The sequence below is a fragment of the Theropithecus gelada genome, chromosome 5 (genome assembly GCF_003255815.1).
Source record: "Theropithecus gelada isolate Dixy chromosome 5, Tgel_1.0, whole genome shotgun sequence".
NCBI classification, from domain to species: Eukaryota; Metazoa; Chordata; class Mammalia; order Primates; family Cercopithecidae; genus Theropithecus; species Theropithecus gelada.
In genome coordinates this window covers 107,820,587-107,837,500 of record NC_037672.1, presented here as the reverse complement: position 1 = coordinate 107,837,500, position 16,914 = coordinate 107,820,587, and the positions used below count along the sequence as shown (strand labels likewise).

General features: G+C 39.8%; 1 pseudogene; it reads left to right on the top strand.

The window, feature by feature from the left end:
• LOC112624357 overlaps positions 1-16,914 on the top strand; it is a 30,804-nt pseudogene that overhangs the window by 2,580 nt on the left and 11,310 nt on the right.

The following is a 16,914-nucleotide window of genomic DNA, read 5'->3' as shown; positions in this document are numbered from 1 at the left end:
TGTTTTTGAAACGGAGTCTTGTGCTATCGCCCAGGCTGGAGTGCAGTGGTGCAATCTCGGCTCACTGCAACCTCCGCCTCCCGGGTTCAAGGGATTCTCCTTCCTCAACCTCCTGAGTAGCTGGGACTAAAGGCACGCACCACCACATCTGGCTAATTTTTGTATTTTTAGTAGAGATGGGGTTTCGCCATGTTGGCCAGGCTGGTCTCGGACTCCTGACCTTAGGTGATCCGCTCACCTCAGTCTCCCAGCCTCGAACTCCTGGGCTCAAGTGATCCTCCCACTTCAGCCTCCCTAGTACCTGGGACTACAGGTGCACACCACCACACCAAGCTACTTTTTAAATATTTTGTCGTGAGTGGGTCTCCCTTTGTTGCCTAAGCTGGTCTTGAACTCCTGGCCTCAGGCGATCCTCCTGCTTCAGCCTTCCAAAGTGCTGGCACTACAGGTATGAACCACTGCACCCAGTCAGATTTTTTTTTTTTTTTTTTTTTAGGAAAATGAAGTTTTCTGTCTTTTACAAAATTGTTGATAGCTCCTAAATTCATCTGTGAAATACAAAGTCTAAACTCGCCACTCTCTCATCCCTCCTTTCCCCACAACGCTAAGTTCTTTCATGTCTCCTTGCTTTGATATACTCCTCTCCTGGCAAGAATCATCAGCTCCTACTCATCCTTCCAGACCTGCTTCGAATGGCTCCTCTTCTGTGAAGCCCCTCCCTCCTGCACATCAGGCAGGCTACTTGCTCTTCTCTGTGGCCACTACGCTTGGCTCAGCTCCCTCTTTCACCCGTTCCCTAATTGGATTTGACTTCTCAACGTATCCGGCTATTTCCTCCACCAGATTCACAGCAATGTGACATCAGGGAACATGTCTTCTGCTGTTCTGAATTTTTAACACAGAACAGTATTAAGTTATGGGCACATAATATGTAAATTTTTTATTGATACGTAATAGGTGCACATATTTATGGGGTACATGTGATATTTTGTGGTAGATAAATACTGAAGAAATGAATAAAAAATGTAATATAAATGGCATTATATGGTATTATTCTCTGCATAAAGTAAAGATGACAAGGTTTAAAGTAAGTTATTTGGAGTAAACAGTTTTACTATTTTATAATATTGAATTCAAAATTAATTTACTATATAAGCAAGAAATTATCCAAAAACAATTCCTCTGTCAAAGCCTTTCTTTACCATAACTAGTCTTGACATTTCAACTACATATTTTGAATTGTTTACAAGTCATGGTTGTGCCAGAAACACCACTTCTTCATTAGATTGTAAGGGGTTTGATGGTTATAAATGTCCTTTTTGTGATATTCAGACATTCTCCCCCCTTTAAATCCAAATGAAAATTTTACTGAGCTAATAAGTCATCAGTTCTATTACTGCTGCAAATTATAACTCTGTCTAGTTTTACAAAGATGCCAGATGTTGGATGATTCTGGTCAAAACTGAAAGTGTAAACAGTCTAAGGTCGCTAGCTACCAATGGCCTGCTACAGATGAACATGTTTAACTTAGAACATACTACATAAACATGATTATATATAACCCTTTCTCCTATTCAACCGAACAATTATTCATACAATTCCTTGCACATTTTCAGAATGCTAGTCTGCAAGTTAGTCTTCTAGGAATAGAATCTCAGAAATTAAATAGAAAAGGCTTTGAAATTGGTAGTGTAGTAATACACTACTCAGAGCAATAATACTAGTGAAATGATTAGCTATTATATAGTTTCTTGTCTCTCACAATAAAATATGATTTTAAATGAAGTCTATATTTTCCTCCCCAGTCTAGTTCTAAAATTTTTCTCCACCTGCCCCACTCCAGAATAGTATGTCAGTGACTCCAGCATAAGGAGAGGAGACTAAATACAACATGCCAACATCCAAAACACAGAAGAGCTTGCAAAATGGAAAAAGATATTCTTTCTTTCATGAGCACATTTCCCTCACCTAAATATCTCTAAAGTTAAAGTAAAACGTACACCTCAAGTTAAAGTAAAAAAGGGTTAAAATTAATTTGTAAGCCGAGGCGGATAGGTTGCTCAAACCCAGGCGTTTGAGACCAGCCTGGGCAACATGATGAAACGCTGTCTGTAAAAAAAAAAAAATACAAAAACTTAGCCAGGTGTGGTGATGTGCACCTGTAGTCCCAGTTACCCAGGAGGCTGAAGTGGGAGAATCACCAGGACCTAGGAGATGGAGGCTAGTGAGCTGTGATTACACCACTGCCCCCCAACCTGGGCAACAGGTGAAATCTTGCCTCAAAAAAAAAAAAAAAATTAACTTGTGTATAATATTTAATATAGCTAAAATGTTACCAATTTGGTATGTAATCAATAAAAAATAAAACATATTACACTTTTAAATTAAAATCCAGGGTGTATTTTACACTTAAGGAACATCTCAATCCAAACCAGCTACATTTCAATGCTTAACAGTTACATGTGGCTAGTGGCTGTCATATGGAATAGTGTTAAGTTTGAAATATACTCTCCTTTATTAGTCTTAAGAAAACTTTTTGAAAAACACCAACTTGGAACAAGAAAAAAACAATGAACTGTTAACAAACATTATAATTTGCCCACAATTGTGTTACCTATTCAGGAGTTATTCCAGTAGCAGTATCTGTTGTTGACAAGATCTTCATAATGTACCGTTATTATATATTAAATCAAATAAAATTCAGTTATGTTCACGTAAAATCAGGAGCTCTAAGCCACTACAAAGAGTAGTGAATGTATTCGCCAGAAATCAGGATCTAAGACTTTTTTTGCTATTCTAAGGATTAACAATCCAGAGTCCTTTACATCAATATGGATAAAAGCATGGCATTGGCATAAATGGAAAAGGGCATAATATAACTTTGGTATCATCAGTTCTCCAGTGAACATGGTAAAATCCTCTAGGTGACAAAGGTATTTTTAGTCCATGAACCCGGAGTGAATAAAGATCACTGGCCAATTTATCATGCTCTGGATGGCCTCTACCCATTGCCAAAGGCATTCCATGTGCATGCCTTGACCACATGCAAATATCTCTGAAACACTTCACCCATGGCTGGAGAGATTGTAGTTCTGCTGCCAAAGTCCTAATTGGAATAATTTCAATGTAAATGTTGAACCCATCTTATCCCCTCCAATTTGGCTAGCTGCCCAAAGAAAGTCACACAGAGATAAAATAATCTATTGAAATAATTCAGTTCAGTGTTGACAGAGCCTACTTTAAATGGCCAGCATAATTGTTCAAACTGTTCCCTGCATAAATCAGTTTAAATTACAGTTTTTAAATGACCAGGCTGCTCTGCCTATAGAATAGCCATTCTTTTATTCCTTCACTTTCTTAATAAACTTAAAAAAGAACAAAACTAAAAAAAATTAAATGACCAAAATTATGCTTCGACTGCCAGGAATTTGACTAGAAATATATAGAAAGGTTTTTCTCCTCTCTTTTAGAAGCTGTACTTCCAGTGGAGGAAAATTATTTATACCATTTTCTATTGTGTGAGAGAAGTTTAAATATAAATAATTTAAAATTTTAAATAATTATTTCACATTTTCTTTGATTTTTTTGTTTTTTAATGAATCCTTTACCTTTATTAGAAAGAAAAAACAAAATAGTTCCATATATACACAAATTATATCATGAGTAACTCTTAATATTTATAATTCAAAAAATAAATGAACACTTTTATAAATGTATTACTCAGGAATTAGGTTAAATATGAACACATAGTTAAAACTAATTTACAAAGAAACACTCATTATTTTACAAATGCTCAATGTGTGCCCCTTGTAACACATGGCACACATCAATCCTGTATTTAATTAATCCCAGACCCTTTATAGCATATCATGGCTAAGGTTTGGAATGGCAGCTCTGTGCAATCTTTTATTTCCTCAAGGCAATAAGGAAAATCTATACTTTGGTGCATCTTACCTAATAGGATTAGCTCATTGTATTTGGCTATGTCTGCATGTGACTGTTTTAGATGTATTTGATATGTATTCATCTATAGCCCTAAATCTACTACATATTTCTTATTTGCACACACCAAATCCTTTTCAACCATATTCCTTCAGTGTAAGCTACCTTTTTATAGCACCTAATGCTTGGAACCATCAGCTTTCAAAAGTGATCACCTATCATATAATAATAGACAAAGTTGATAAACCAAGAAATAGCAATCTAAACATATTGTTTTAAGGATATGGAAGTCACCCTTAGGAGAACTCAAAATAGAAATGGCTAAAAGAAATTGCCCTAGAAAGCAAAATCAGATGTGAAAAGAGTAGGGCCTAGATTGAGTAATTTCATAAAAACTGCTTAGAAAGCACTCGGGACAAGTTAGACATCATTATTATCACCATCATTATTGTTAGTAACATTATTAACATTATAGGCTTGTCTATGTATTTGATATCATTTAAACCATAGATTAATTACTTTGGTTTACTTTCTTTATTAAAAACAAAACAAAACAAAACAAAAAACAAAGCAAAACAAAAAAGACTAGGCTAGGCATGGTGGCTCACACCTGTAATCCCAGCACTTTGGGAGGCTGAGGCGAGCGGATCACAAGGTCAAGAGATCAAGACCATCCTGGCCAACGTGGTGAAACCCCGTCTCTACTAAAAATACAAAAAATTAGCTGGGCATGGTGGCAGGCACCTGTACTCCCAGCTATTTGGGAGGCTGAGGTAGGAGACTCGCTTGAACCCGGGAGGCAGAGGTTGCAGTGAGCCGAGATCACACCACTGCGCTCCAGCCTGGGCAAAAAGAGTGAAACTCCATCTCAAAAAAAATTTAGAAAGACTTACTTGGAAATACTAGGATTTAGAAGTGTAAGAAACTTTTCAGATTATTATTCCAGTTACCTCATTTCATAAATGAAAAAACTGAGGCATAGACCACCTCAACCTCTTGTTCCTCACTCCAAAACCTACACCAACATTGATATTTCCACCTGTAGTGAACATGAAAATGTGCCTCTTGGCTTCCTGACTGCAGGGAGCATAACTGGCTGATGGTCTCAACTGCTGTACTCCAAATCTACCACAGAGTTTGAGGTGTGGCGGTGATTCCCACGTGGCAGCCCATGACGGAAATGGCAGAGATAAGAAAGCAGGATTGCTCTGACTTTGACCGAAGGGCTTCCCTTGTCAAAACTTTCTGAGAACTGTACTGCTTCCAAGACACCTTCTATTCAAACTTTCTTTCCCCATCTCTCCTTCACAGGAGTCATACCCAAATCAAAGTTCTCCAGCCTCCTCTCCCTTCCTTCCTATTTTCTCTAATAAGCATTTTCCCTAATGAATATCTAGGACATTTAATTTCGCCCTGATGTCTGCTCCCCAAAGGAGCCAAAGTAACACAACATCCATTCTGAGCTTCTTTCTCATCTGAAGGTTATTTCCTTCCCTCCTCCTGCTCAAGGATAGCCCCTTCAACAATCCTCTTGACTTTACCTGTATTTTCTTCTCCAGGACCTCAACGTCCTCCCATTCTTATTTCTAATACCTCCAACTTTCTTCTTAGTATTTAGGCTCTCTCGGCTGAACAACCACCACCAAACATCTGCTCTGGGAACTGAATCCTTTTCGGTCTATTTGGTTAAGAAAGCAAATCCACTCCAAGAATTCCAGAAATAAAGGGTTTAATGTAAGAATTAGGATGTAATGGAAATGTAGAAGTGCTGAGGGAGCCACGTTCAGGGAATTCACTACCAAAGGTCAGGAAAGGTGAAACCAACTCTCATGACCACAACCTGAAGCTCTAAGGAAACAGGTTATCCATCTAAAGTTCATGGCAAAACGCGGAATTTTAAAGTCGAAAACGTTTCCATCAGCGAATTCACTTCAAAGTGTCACCAGTGGAGAGTGTCCAGGTTCTTGGTGTCTTGAACAAAGAACTGGACAAAATGCACAAAGCAAGGAAAGAAGAAAGAGACTTATTGAAAATGAAAGTACAGGCCGGACGCCGCGGCTCATGCCTGTAATCCCAGCACTTTGGGAGGCCGAGGCAGGCGGATCACAAGGTCAGGAGTTCAAGACCAGCCTGACCTCCATGGTGAAACCCTGTCTCTACTAAAAAATACAAAAATTAGCCTGGCGTAGTGGCACATGCCTGTAATCCCTGCTACCCAGGAGGTTGCAGCAGGAGAATCACTTGAACCTGAGTGGCGGAGGTTGCAATGAGCCAAGATCACGCCATTGCACTCCAGCCTGTGTGACAGAGCGAGACTGTGTCTGAAAAAAAAAAAAAAAGAAAGTACACTTCATGGTGTGTGGGAGCAGGCCAGAGCATAGGGGCTCAAGGGCCCTGTTACAGAATTTTGGGGAGTTTTAATACCCTCTAGAGGATTCCACTGGTTACTTAGTGTACACCCTATGTAATTTGAGAGGATGAAGTAAAGGTACAGTCTTTTACTGGGCGTACACCCTACGAGGAGAATATTTCCTGTCATAGCTGAAGTGTGAACCTGTCTTATATTCCCTGCCTCCAGATCCTACTTTCCTGCCACAAAAGCAGTGAAAGTGGTTTTCAAATGCTCATCAAGAAGCCTCTGCAGATCTCACTCAAGTTTGGCATCTGTGAAATCTACCTGTCCCAAAAATAAATAAATAACAAGTGTTGGCTGGGTGCACTCGTTCATGCCTGTAATCCCAACACTTTGGGACGCTGAGGTAGGAGGATCACTTGAGGCTAGGAGTTGGAGAACAACTTAGGCAACATAGTGAGACTCTGCTCTACAAAAAATAAATAACAAGTGTTGCTAAGGATGTAGAGAAGTTGGAATATTCATAAACTACTAGTAGAAGTATAAAATAGAAATATAAAACTGCAACCACTTTAAAAAAAGAGTCCAGCAGTTCTTCCAAAAGTTTATAGAGTTACAATTTGACCCAGCACTTCTAGATGTACACTCATGAGAATCCTTATGTATACCTAGGTATGTTCCCATGAGAAATGAAGGCATACGTCCATCCCAAATCTTGTACACCAATGTTTACAGTAACACTCTTCATAATAGTCAAAATGTAGACACAACCCGAGGTGTCTATCAACTAATAAATGGATAAACAAAGTGTGATGTATATGTACAATAGAATATTTGGCTATAAAAAGTAATGAAGTACTGACACATATTGCAACATTATGCTAAGTAAAGGAAACCAGTCACAAAAGACTACCTGGCATACAGTTCCACTTCCATGAGATGTCCAAAATAGGCAGAAAGAAAGTAGATTCACAGTTTCTTAGGGCTGGAGGCAAGGAGGAGATGGGGAGGTAAGAGCTAATGATGTGTACACGTTTTCTTTCTTTCTTTCTTTCTTTCTTTCTTTCTTTCTTTCTTTCTTTCTTTCTTTCTTTTTTGAGAGTGCAGTTTCACTCTTGTCACCCAGGCTGGAGTGCAATGGCACGATCTCAGCTCACTGCAACCTCCGCCTCCTGGATTCAAGTGATTCTCCTGCCTCAGCCTGCCGAGTAGCTGGGATTACAGGTGCCCGCCACCATGCCCAGCTAATTTTTGTATTTTTAGTAGAGATAGGGTTTCACCATGTTGGCCAGGATGGTCTCCAACTCCTGGCCTCAAGTGATCTGACTGCCTTGGCCTCCCAAAGTGCTGGGATTACAGACGTGAGCCACCATGCCCTGACCAGGCTTTCTTTTTGAGGCAATGAAAATATTCTAGAATCAATTGTGGGGATGGTTGCACAACTCTGTAAATATACTGAAGATCATTGAATTATACACTTTAAATTAGTCAATTGTATGGAATATGAATTATATCTCACAAAACTGTTTCCTCTAAAATCTATCCTATTTCTGCATAGCAGCAATAGCAACTAGAGAACAAAATTTTTAAAAAGATAATTGCCATATGCATCAAAAAACCTGAAACACATTGGAATAAATATAATGAAAAATGTGCCAGACTTCCAAACTCAAACGACAAAACATTTTGTGGTGTGTTAAGTCAAAGATTACTATTCAGCAATATAAAAGACTGCTGAGACATGAGAGCAAGGAAAACAAATCTCAAAACTTTATGTTGAGCAAAAAAAGCCAGAAATGAGGGAGGACAAACTGTATTCCATTGGTATGAAATTATAGCACAGGCCAAATCAATCTATGGTGATGCAAATCAGAACATGGCTTCCTTTTGTGGGAGGATTGGCTAGAAAGGGGCGGCAGATCACTCAGGGTGGGTACAATGGCCATGTACTATAACTTGTTTGGGTGATAGTTACACAGGTTTATACAAGTCTTGCAACTCACTGCATTCAACACTTAAAATGGCTGCATTTTACTATATATATGAACTATACCTCAAAAAAAGTGTTTAAAGTAAAAAAGAAAAATGACCGCTCTCCAGAGTCACTATATTGACTTCATTATCCTCTAGTCAGTCTTAAAACATAGTTGGAATAATCTTATCCCAGGTTTTATTCCTCAGTCTATATAATGCTTCTTGCTAAACATAATCTCCCTACCTGATCTTATCCATACTCATTTCAACCAGCACCCATAGTGCAAATGACTTCTAATTCTTATTTACAATTCTGACCTCTTCTCTAAGTTTTAGACTCATCCCCAACTTCCTGATGGACATTTCTATGTGACTATTTAATACATTCAATTCAACAAGTCCAAAACTGAATACATCATCTCTACTCACTCCCTCCACTGCCCTCCCACCTCCTTATCCTGGTGAGCACAGCTAGTCTTTCTGTCTTGTCTCAGTAAATGACAACTTCCTTTACCCAATAAGCCGGGGCCATTTTAAACAATTCCCTCGGCTGAGCGCGGTGGCTCAAGCCTGTAATCCCAGCACTTTGGGAGGCCGAGACTGGTGGATCACGAGGTCAGGAGATCGAGACCATCCTGGCTAACACGGTGAAACCCCGTCTCTACTAAAAAAAAAATACAAAAAACTAGCCGGGTGAGTTGGCGGGCGCCTGTAGTCCCAGCTACTCGGGAGGATGAGGCAGGAGAATGGCGTAAACCCGGGAGGCGGAGCTTGCAGTGAGCTGAGATCCGGCCACTGCACTCCAGCCCCGGCGACAGAGCGAGACTCCGTCTCAAAAAAATAAATAAATAAATAAATAAACAATTCCCTCTTCTCTATTCACTGATGCTATAATTATAATATAATTAATTCCCTATTAGTAAAATTAAAATAATTTTATCATAAAGGTCTGTAATTTTACCCCATAATTATTTCTATTATTCTCCTCCTCTTTTGTAAACCTAGTATACTTCCCCCAGTTCAGGCCCTTATTTCTTTTTTTCTTTTTTTTTTTTTTTGAGACAGAGCAAGACTCTGTCTCCTAGGCTGGAGTGCAGTGGTGTGATCTCGGAGCACAACAACCTCCGTCTCCTGGGATCAAGCGACCCCCCTTCCTCAGCAACCCCTATAGCTGGGACTACAAGGGAGCACCATGCCCAGCTACTTTTTTTTTTTTTTTTTTTTTTTGGTACAGATGGGTTTCATCATGTTGGCCAGGCTGGTATTGAACTCCTGGCCACGAGTGATCCACCCACCTTGGTCTCCCAAATTGCTAGGATTACAGGTGTGAGCCACCACACCCAGCCACAGGCCTTATTTCTCATCTGGACTGTTGCATTAGCCACCAGACTCCCGTCCACTTTCCCACATGCTTCCCCCCAGCTGAGTACCTAAAACGAAACTCTGACCCTGCTACTTCTCTCTTTAACTCTTGAGTATCTCCCTATCACCTATAGAAAACAGTGTGAGTTCCTGAGCACGGCATGTGAGACCTTGTATTACCAGGCCTCTTCCTACCTCCCTAGACTCCCTCTTGCCATTTCTTATGCTTGATTTTAGATGCCCATGATCTTTTTCTTCCCATCCTCAAACCCACAGGATGAAGTGAATGTTTCCCCCTATTAGACATGTACTATATTGTGAGCATAGGTCTATTACTTGCCTCAGTATATTTGTGAAAGAAAGAAAGTGTAAAAATCCAATAGGAACAATCTCACAGTTAGTCCATAGCAGGCATGAACACGTGCCGCTCTAAAGCACCGAAAAGTCCTTGACCTCAGGTTTAGATCATATTCTTTATCTATATATTCTATGGCTCAGACTGGTAGTTCCACAATGGCTCCTCTCTGTTATCCAACTCATCATTGCCCTCTGCCTCAGGCTCTCTGGCCTCAGGCTCACCTACAAGGCCATCCTCTTTGGTCCATGAAAGAAAATATCCTCCTTGTTGTGTTCTTTTTCTCTCTGTCTCTCCTCCCCTCCCCTCCCCTCTCCTCTCCTCCTCTCTTCTTCTTCCTCCTTCCTCTTTCTCTCTTTTTTTTTTTTTTTTTTTTTTTNTTTGTTTCCAAAAAAAAAAAAAAATTGTTGCAAATATTTTAAAATTCCAGCTGTAAATTTTAGGAGTCTTTTTTTTTTTTAAGTTAGTCTTAAAGTGCCTAATTTTTGTTCCTCTTGTGGACATTCTCTTTTAGCCTTGTCTGCTGTCTTTGAATTTCCTGGATATACTTAATACGTATAGAGTAAACAGATAAGGTTGGCTCTTCCCCCAGTGCCAGTCGGTGAGCGTTCCCTGAGTGCAGTCCCTTCCATGACCCTACATCAGTGCTGAGCACGGCTCTAAAAATCAGCCAAACTGGCCGGGTGCATTGGCTCACGTCTGTAATCCCAGCAAGTTGGGAGGCCAAGGCAGGCAGATCACCTGAGGTCAGAAGTTTGAGACCAGCCTGGCCAACATGGTGAAACCCCATCTCTACTAAAAATACAAAAATTAGCCTGACATGGTGGCGGGCACCTGTAATCCTAGCTACTGGGGAGGCTGAGGCAGGAGAATCACTTGAACCCAGGAGGCGGAGATTGCAGTGAGCAGACATCATGCCATTGCGAAACTCCGTCCCTCCACACCCCACCCTACCACCTCCCCCTACAAAAAAAAACCAAACACACAGCCAGACTTGTGAATAACCCAGTGTACTTTTGTGAGTGCGTAGGACAGTGGACAGTGGGGCCCAAGGCCTCCATTACCAGGCCCTATGGAGAATTGGAGGTACATAAATAGTCCCAGTGAGACCCACAGGTGGCTGAATGGGGCGGGTATAAAGAAATTTGCCACAATATCTCGGGAAAGCAAGATTGATCTTATTTCTTTTCCTCATTCTGTCTCTAAAGGGAAAGGCATTGAGGAGAGTGACAGTAGATATGGCTATTTCAATATATATTTATATATCTAGAGAGATGATAGATAGATAACATACATATGTATCCAGCATGTTTTTACATTTCAGAGTCTACATTAGGGTTCACTCCTGGTGTTATGCATCCTATGAGTTTTGACAAAGGCAGAATGACATGTATCCACTATTATAATATCATACAGAATAGTTTTACTGCCCTAAAAATCTTCTGTGCTCTGCCTATTAGTCATCACTTCCTTCCCCCAACCCCTGACAACCATTGATCTTTTCACTTTCACCACAGTTTTGTTTTTGGTTTGGTGCCTTTTTTTTTTTTTTTTTTTTTTCTTTTTTAGGCAGAGTCTTACTCCATCACTCAGGCCGGGGTGCAGTGGCTTGGCTCACTGCAACCTCCGCCTCCCAAGTTCAAGCGATTCTCATCCCTCAGCCTCCCGAGTAGCTGGGATTACCCACCATGCCCAGATAATTTTTGTATTTTTAGTAGAGATGGGGTTTTGCCATGTTGGCCAGGTTGGTCTTGAATTCCTGACCTCAAGTGATCTGCCTGCCTAAAGTCCTGGGATTACAGGGGTGAGACAGGCCTCCTAAAGTCCTGGGATTACAGGGGTGAGACACTGCGCCCAGCCAACTTTCACCACAGTTTACCTTTACCAGAATATCACATAGCTGAAATCATATAGTACATACCCTTTTCAGATTGTCTTCTTTCATTTAGTAACATGTGTTTATATGTTTTTATTTTCTTTTTTTTAAAATAGAGACGTGGTCTCACTATGTTGCCCAGGCTGGTCTCAAACAACTGGGTTTAAGTGATCCTCGTGCCTTGGCCTCCCAAAGTGCTAGGATTACAGGTGTGACCCCAGCCGGTAACACGTATTTAGAGTTTCTCTCTGCCTTTTCATGCCTGGATAGCTCATTTATTTTTAGTGCTCAGTAATACTTCGTTGTCTGGATATACCACAGTTTACACATTCATCCACTGAAGGACATTGTGATTGCTTTCAAGTTTGGGTAATTATGAATAAAGCTGCTATAAATATCCAGGTGCAGAGTTTTGTAGAGACATAAATTCTCAGCTCCTTTGGGTAAATATCAAGGAGAGAGATTGCTGGATTATATGGTAAGGATATATTTAGTTTTGTAAGGAACTAACAAAACATTTACATCTTTCCAAAGTGACTATACCACTTTGCATTCCCACTGTCAATGACAGTTCCTGTTTACATTCTCACCAGCAATGGACATTGTCAGTGTTTTGAATTTTTGCCACTCTAAAAGACATGTAGTGGTCTGGCAAGTATTGTATTTTATTTTATTTTATTCATTTATTTTTGAGACAGAGTCTCACTCTGTCACCCAGACTGGAGCACAATGGCACGATCTTGGCCCACTGCAGCCTCTGCTTCCTGGGTTCAAGCAATTCTCTTGCCTCAGTCCCCCGAGTAGTTGGGACTATAGGTGTGCACCTTGCTAATTTTTTTTTTTTTTTTTTTTTTTTGAGACAGAGTCTTGCTCTGTCGCCCAGGCTGGAGTGCAGTGGCGTGATCTTGGCTCACTGCAACCTCCGCCTCCTGGGTTCAAGTGATTTTCCTGCCTCAGCCTCCTGAGTAGCTGGGATTACAGGCATGCACCACCATACTCAGCTAATTTTTGTACTTTTAGTAGAGATGGGGTTTCACCATGTTGGCCACGATGGTCTTGATCTCCTGACCTCGTGATCCGCCCGTCTTGGCCTCCCAAAGTGCTGGGATAACAGGTGTGAGCCACCGTGCCTGGCCCTAATTTTTGTATTTTTAGTAGAGACGGAGTTTCTCCAGGTTGACCAGGGTGATCTTGAACTCCTGACCTCAGATGATCTGCCTGCCTTGTCCTCCCAAAATGCTGAGATTACAGGCATGAGCCACCACACCTGGACTTGGCATGTATGTTAAATAAAATGTATTAGTCCCTGCCTATTAAAGAATCTTATATAAATATGGATAAAAAATAAAGAGAAAAGAAATATCACTCAAAATCCTGTCGCCTAAAGGTAATTACTTTAATATTTGGGTATATATCCTTCTAATCATTTTTCTGTGTATGTATGAATGGGTTTTTTTTCTTTAACCCTTCTGAAAATTAATATAGATCAATTTACCTAGGAGCAAATTCAATGTGCCCATTTTTAACAGGGGTATATACTCCATAACTAATTTAATAGTCTGACCTGTGGTCTGATTTGGGGAAATCAAGCCAAATAGTACCCGATCCTTTTCAAAGACTAGCTACCCTAACTTAAAAAAAAAAAAAAAAAAAAAAAAAACTCAGGAGTTCTTTATTTTGATATTTGATGCATTCTGAAAGCAGCTCAATTAATTTCATGGCTCTCATCCCTTCATCTGGAACACCATGTATCACACCAGGTGTGATTTCAGCCTTATGAAATTTCAATCCTATGAAACCCCTAAGATTTGCAACTTGGATGTCCTAAAGACTGACCTTTGATTTGCAACTTGTGCTTTGCCACATCTGGCAATGACAACACCAAATGCTGCTGGGAGTGTAAAGTAACAGGAGCTCTCATTCATTGACAGTAGGAATGCAAAGTGGTTCAGCCACTTTGGAAAGACAATTTGTCAGTTTCTTACAAAATTAAACATGCCTTTACCATATGATCCAGCAGTCTCACTGTTTGGTGTTCACCCAAAAGAGCTGAAAACTTATGTCTCCACAAAAACCTGCACACGGATATTTATAGCAACTTTATTCATAATTACCAAAACTTGGAAGTAACCACAATGTCCTTCAGTAGGTGAATGAATAAACTGGTACATCCAGTTTATTATGAACTATTATTTAGCACTAAAAGGACATGACCTGGCCAGGTGTGGCACAGTGGCTCACACCTGTAATCTCAGCAGTTTGGGAGGCCAAGGCAGGCAGATCACCTGAGGTCAGGAGTTCAAGACCAGCCTGGCCAACATGCCAAAGCCCCATCTCTACAAAAATACAAAAAAAAAAAAAAAAAAAAAAAAAAAGCTATCCTGTCATGGTAGTACGCACTGTAATCCCAGCTACTGGGGAGGCTGAGGCAGGAGAATGACTTGAACCTGGGAGACAGAGGTTGCAGTGTGCTGAGATTGCACCACTGTACTCCAGCCTGGGCAATAGAGCAAGATGCCATCTAAAAAAAAAAAAAAGCTATCAAGCCATAAAAAGGCATGGAGGAGCTTTATATACGTATTACAAAATGAAAGAGTAACTTCCCTGTCTGAGGTAAGTAAAATATATCTGTATGCTTCTTTAGTAGGTCAAAATGAAACCTTTATTTATGTAGTAAAAAGTTAGATAAAGGGGGAAGTCCTAGCTAGAGCAATCAGACAAGAGAAAGAAACAAAGGACATCCAAATTGGAAAGGAAGAAGTCAAATTATCCTTATTTGCAGATGATATGATTTCATATTTGGAAAAACCTAAAGACTCCATCAAAAAAAAAAAAAAACTGTTAGAACTGAAAAACAAATTCAGTAAAATTGTAGGATACAAATCCACATACAAAAATCAGTTTCTTTTTTATATGCCAACAGCGAACAATCTAAAAAAGAAATCAAGAACGTAATCCTGAGCTGACAGCTCCCGAGAACGGAAGAGGCGGAGCACAGGTTGCGCAGGATGTCTCTAGTCCTGCTCAGCTGGTGGCAATGGCAGGATTTCCATAGCATATGTACTATGAGTTCCACATCTCAGCCTCTTACCCAGCTTCACCAGTCTCAGCTCCACCAGCTGGAAAATAAATGGGATTTGCATGAACTCCCCCTTCAACTGAAATACAGACTTTTCTTCTGACTTTTGTTAACCATTCCTCAGAAAATTTAACGTCGTCAGAAGACCGGGAAGCTCAAGAGGATGAATTGTTGGCCCCGGAGAGTATTTATAATGGAGACGAATTTAGAACAGCAGAGTCTGTCCAAGGTGGAGAAACCAGGATCTATTTGGATTTGCCACAGAATTTCAAGATATTTGTGAGTGGTTAGGTAATAATATTTTCTTAAACAGATTTTTCTAAACAAAGATTATTCTTTGTTTGAAAAAAAAAAAAGAGAGTAATCCCAGTTACAATAGCTACAAATAAAATAAAATACCCAGGAAATAACCAAAGAAGCAAAAGATTGCTACAATGGAAACTATAAAACATTGATGAAAGAAATTGAAGAAGATACAAAAAAGGAAAGATATTCCGTGTTCACTGACTGAAAGAATCAATATTATTAAAAATGTCCATACCACCAAAAGCAATATACAGATTCAATGCAGTCCCTATAGAAATATCAACGACATTCTTCAGAAATATAAAAAATAATTCTAAAATTTATATGGAACCATAAAAGACCAAGAATAGCCAAGGCCATCTTGAGCAAAAAGAATAAAACTGGACGAATCTTATTATCTGACTTTAATTTTACTACAGAGCTATAGTAACCAACACAGCATGGTACTGGCATGAAAACAGACCCATAGACCAATGGGACAGATTAGAGAAGCCAGAAGTAAATTCATACATCTACAGTGAACTCATTTTTGACAAAAATATCAAGATCAACCATGGGGGAAAAGACAGTCTCTTCAATAAATGGTGCTGGGAAAACTGGATATCCATATCCAGAAGAATGAAACTACACCCGTATCTCTGACCACATACAAAAATCAAATCAGAATAAATTAAAAACTTAAATCTAAGTCCTCAAACTATGAACCTATTAAATGAAAACATTGGGGAAACTCTCCAAGATATTGGTCTGGGCCAATACTGAAAAGATTTTTCAATACTCAGCAAGCACAGACAACCAAAGCAAAACTAGACAAATGGAATCACATCAAGATAAAAAGCTTCTGCATAGCAAAGGAAACAACACAGTGAAGCAATAACCCAGAGAACAGAAAAAATTATCTGCAAGCTATCCATCTGACAAAGGATTAGTAACCAGAATATAAAAGGATCTTAAGCAACTCAATAGGAAAATATTTAATGATCTGATTTTAAAATGGGCAGAAGATTTGAATAGACATGTCTCAAAAGGAGACTTACAAATGGCAAATCGGCATATGAAAAGGTGCTCAGCATCACTGGTCATCAGAGAAATGCAAACCAAAACTAAAATGACATATCATTTCGCCCCAGTAAAAATGGCTTTTAACAGAAGACGGGCAATAACAAATGCTGGTGAGGATGTGGAGAAAAGGGAGCCCTCGTACACTGTTGGTAGGAATGTAATACAGTCACCATGGACAACAGGTTGAAAGTTCCAAAAGAAATCTAAAAATAGAACTACCATACAATGCAGCAATCTCACTGCTAGGTATAAGCCCAATAGAAAGCAAATCAATATATAAAAGAGATATCTGCACTCCCATGTATATTGCAGCACTATTCACAATAGCCAAGATTTGGAAGCAACCTAAGTGTCCATCAACTGACGAATAGATAAAGAAAGTGTGTTTTTTGTATTTTTAGTAGAGACGGGGTTTCACCATGGCGTGGTGGCGGGCGCCTGTAGTCCCAGCTACTCGGAGGCTGAGGCAGGAGAATGGCCTGAACCTGGGAGGCGGAGCTTGCAGTGAGCCGAGATCGTGCCACTGCACTCCAGCCTGGGTGACACAGCGTGAGACTACGTCTCAAAAAAAAAAAAAAAAAAAAAAAAAAAAAAAAAAAAAAAAA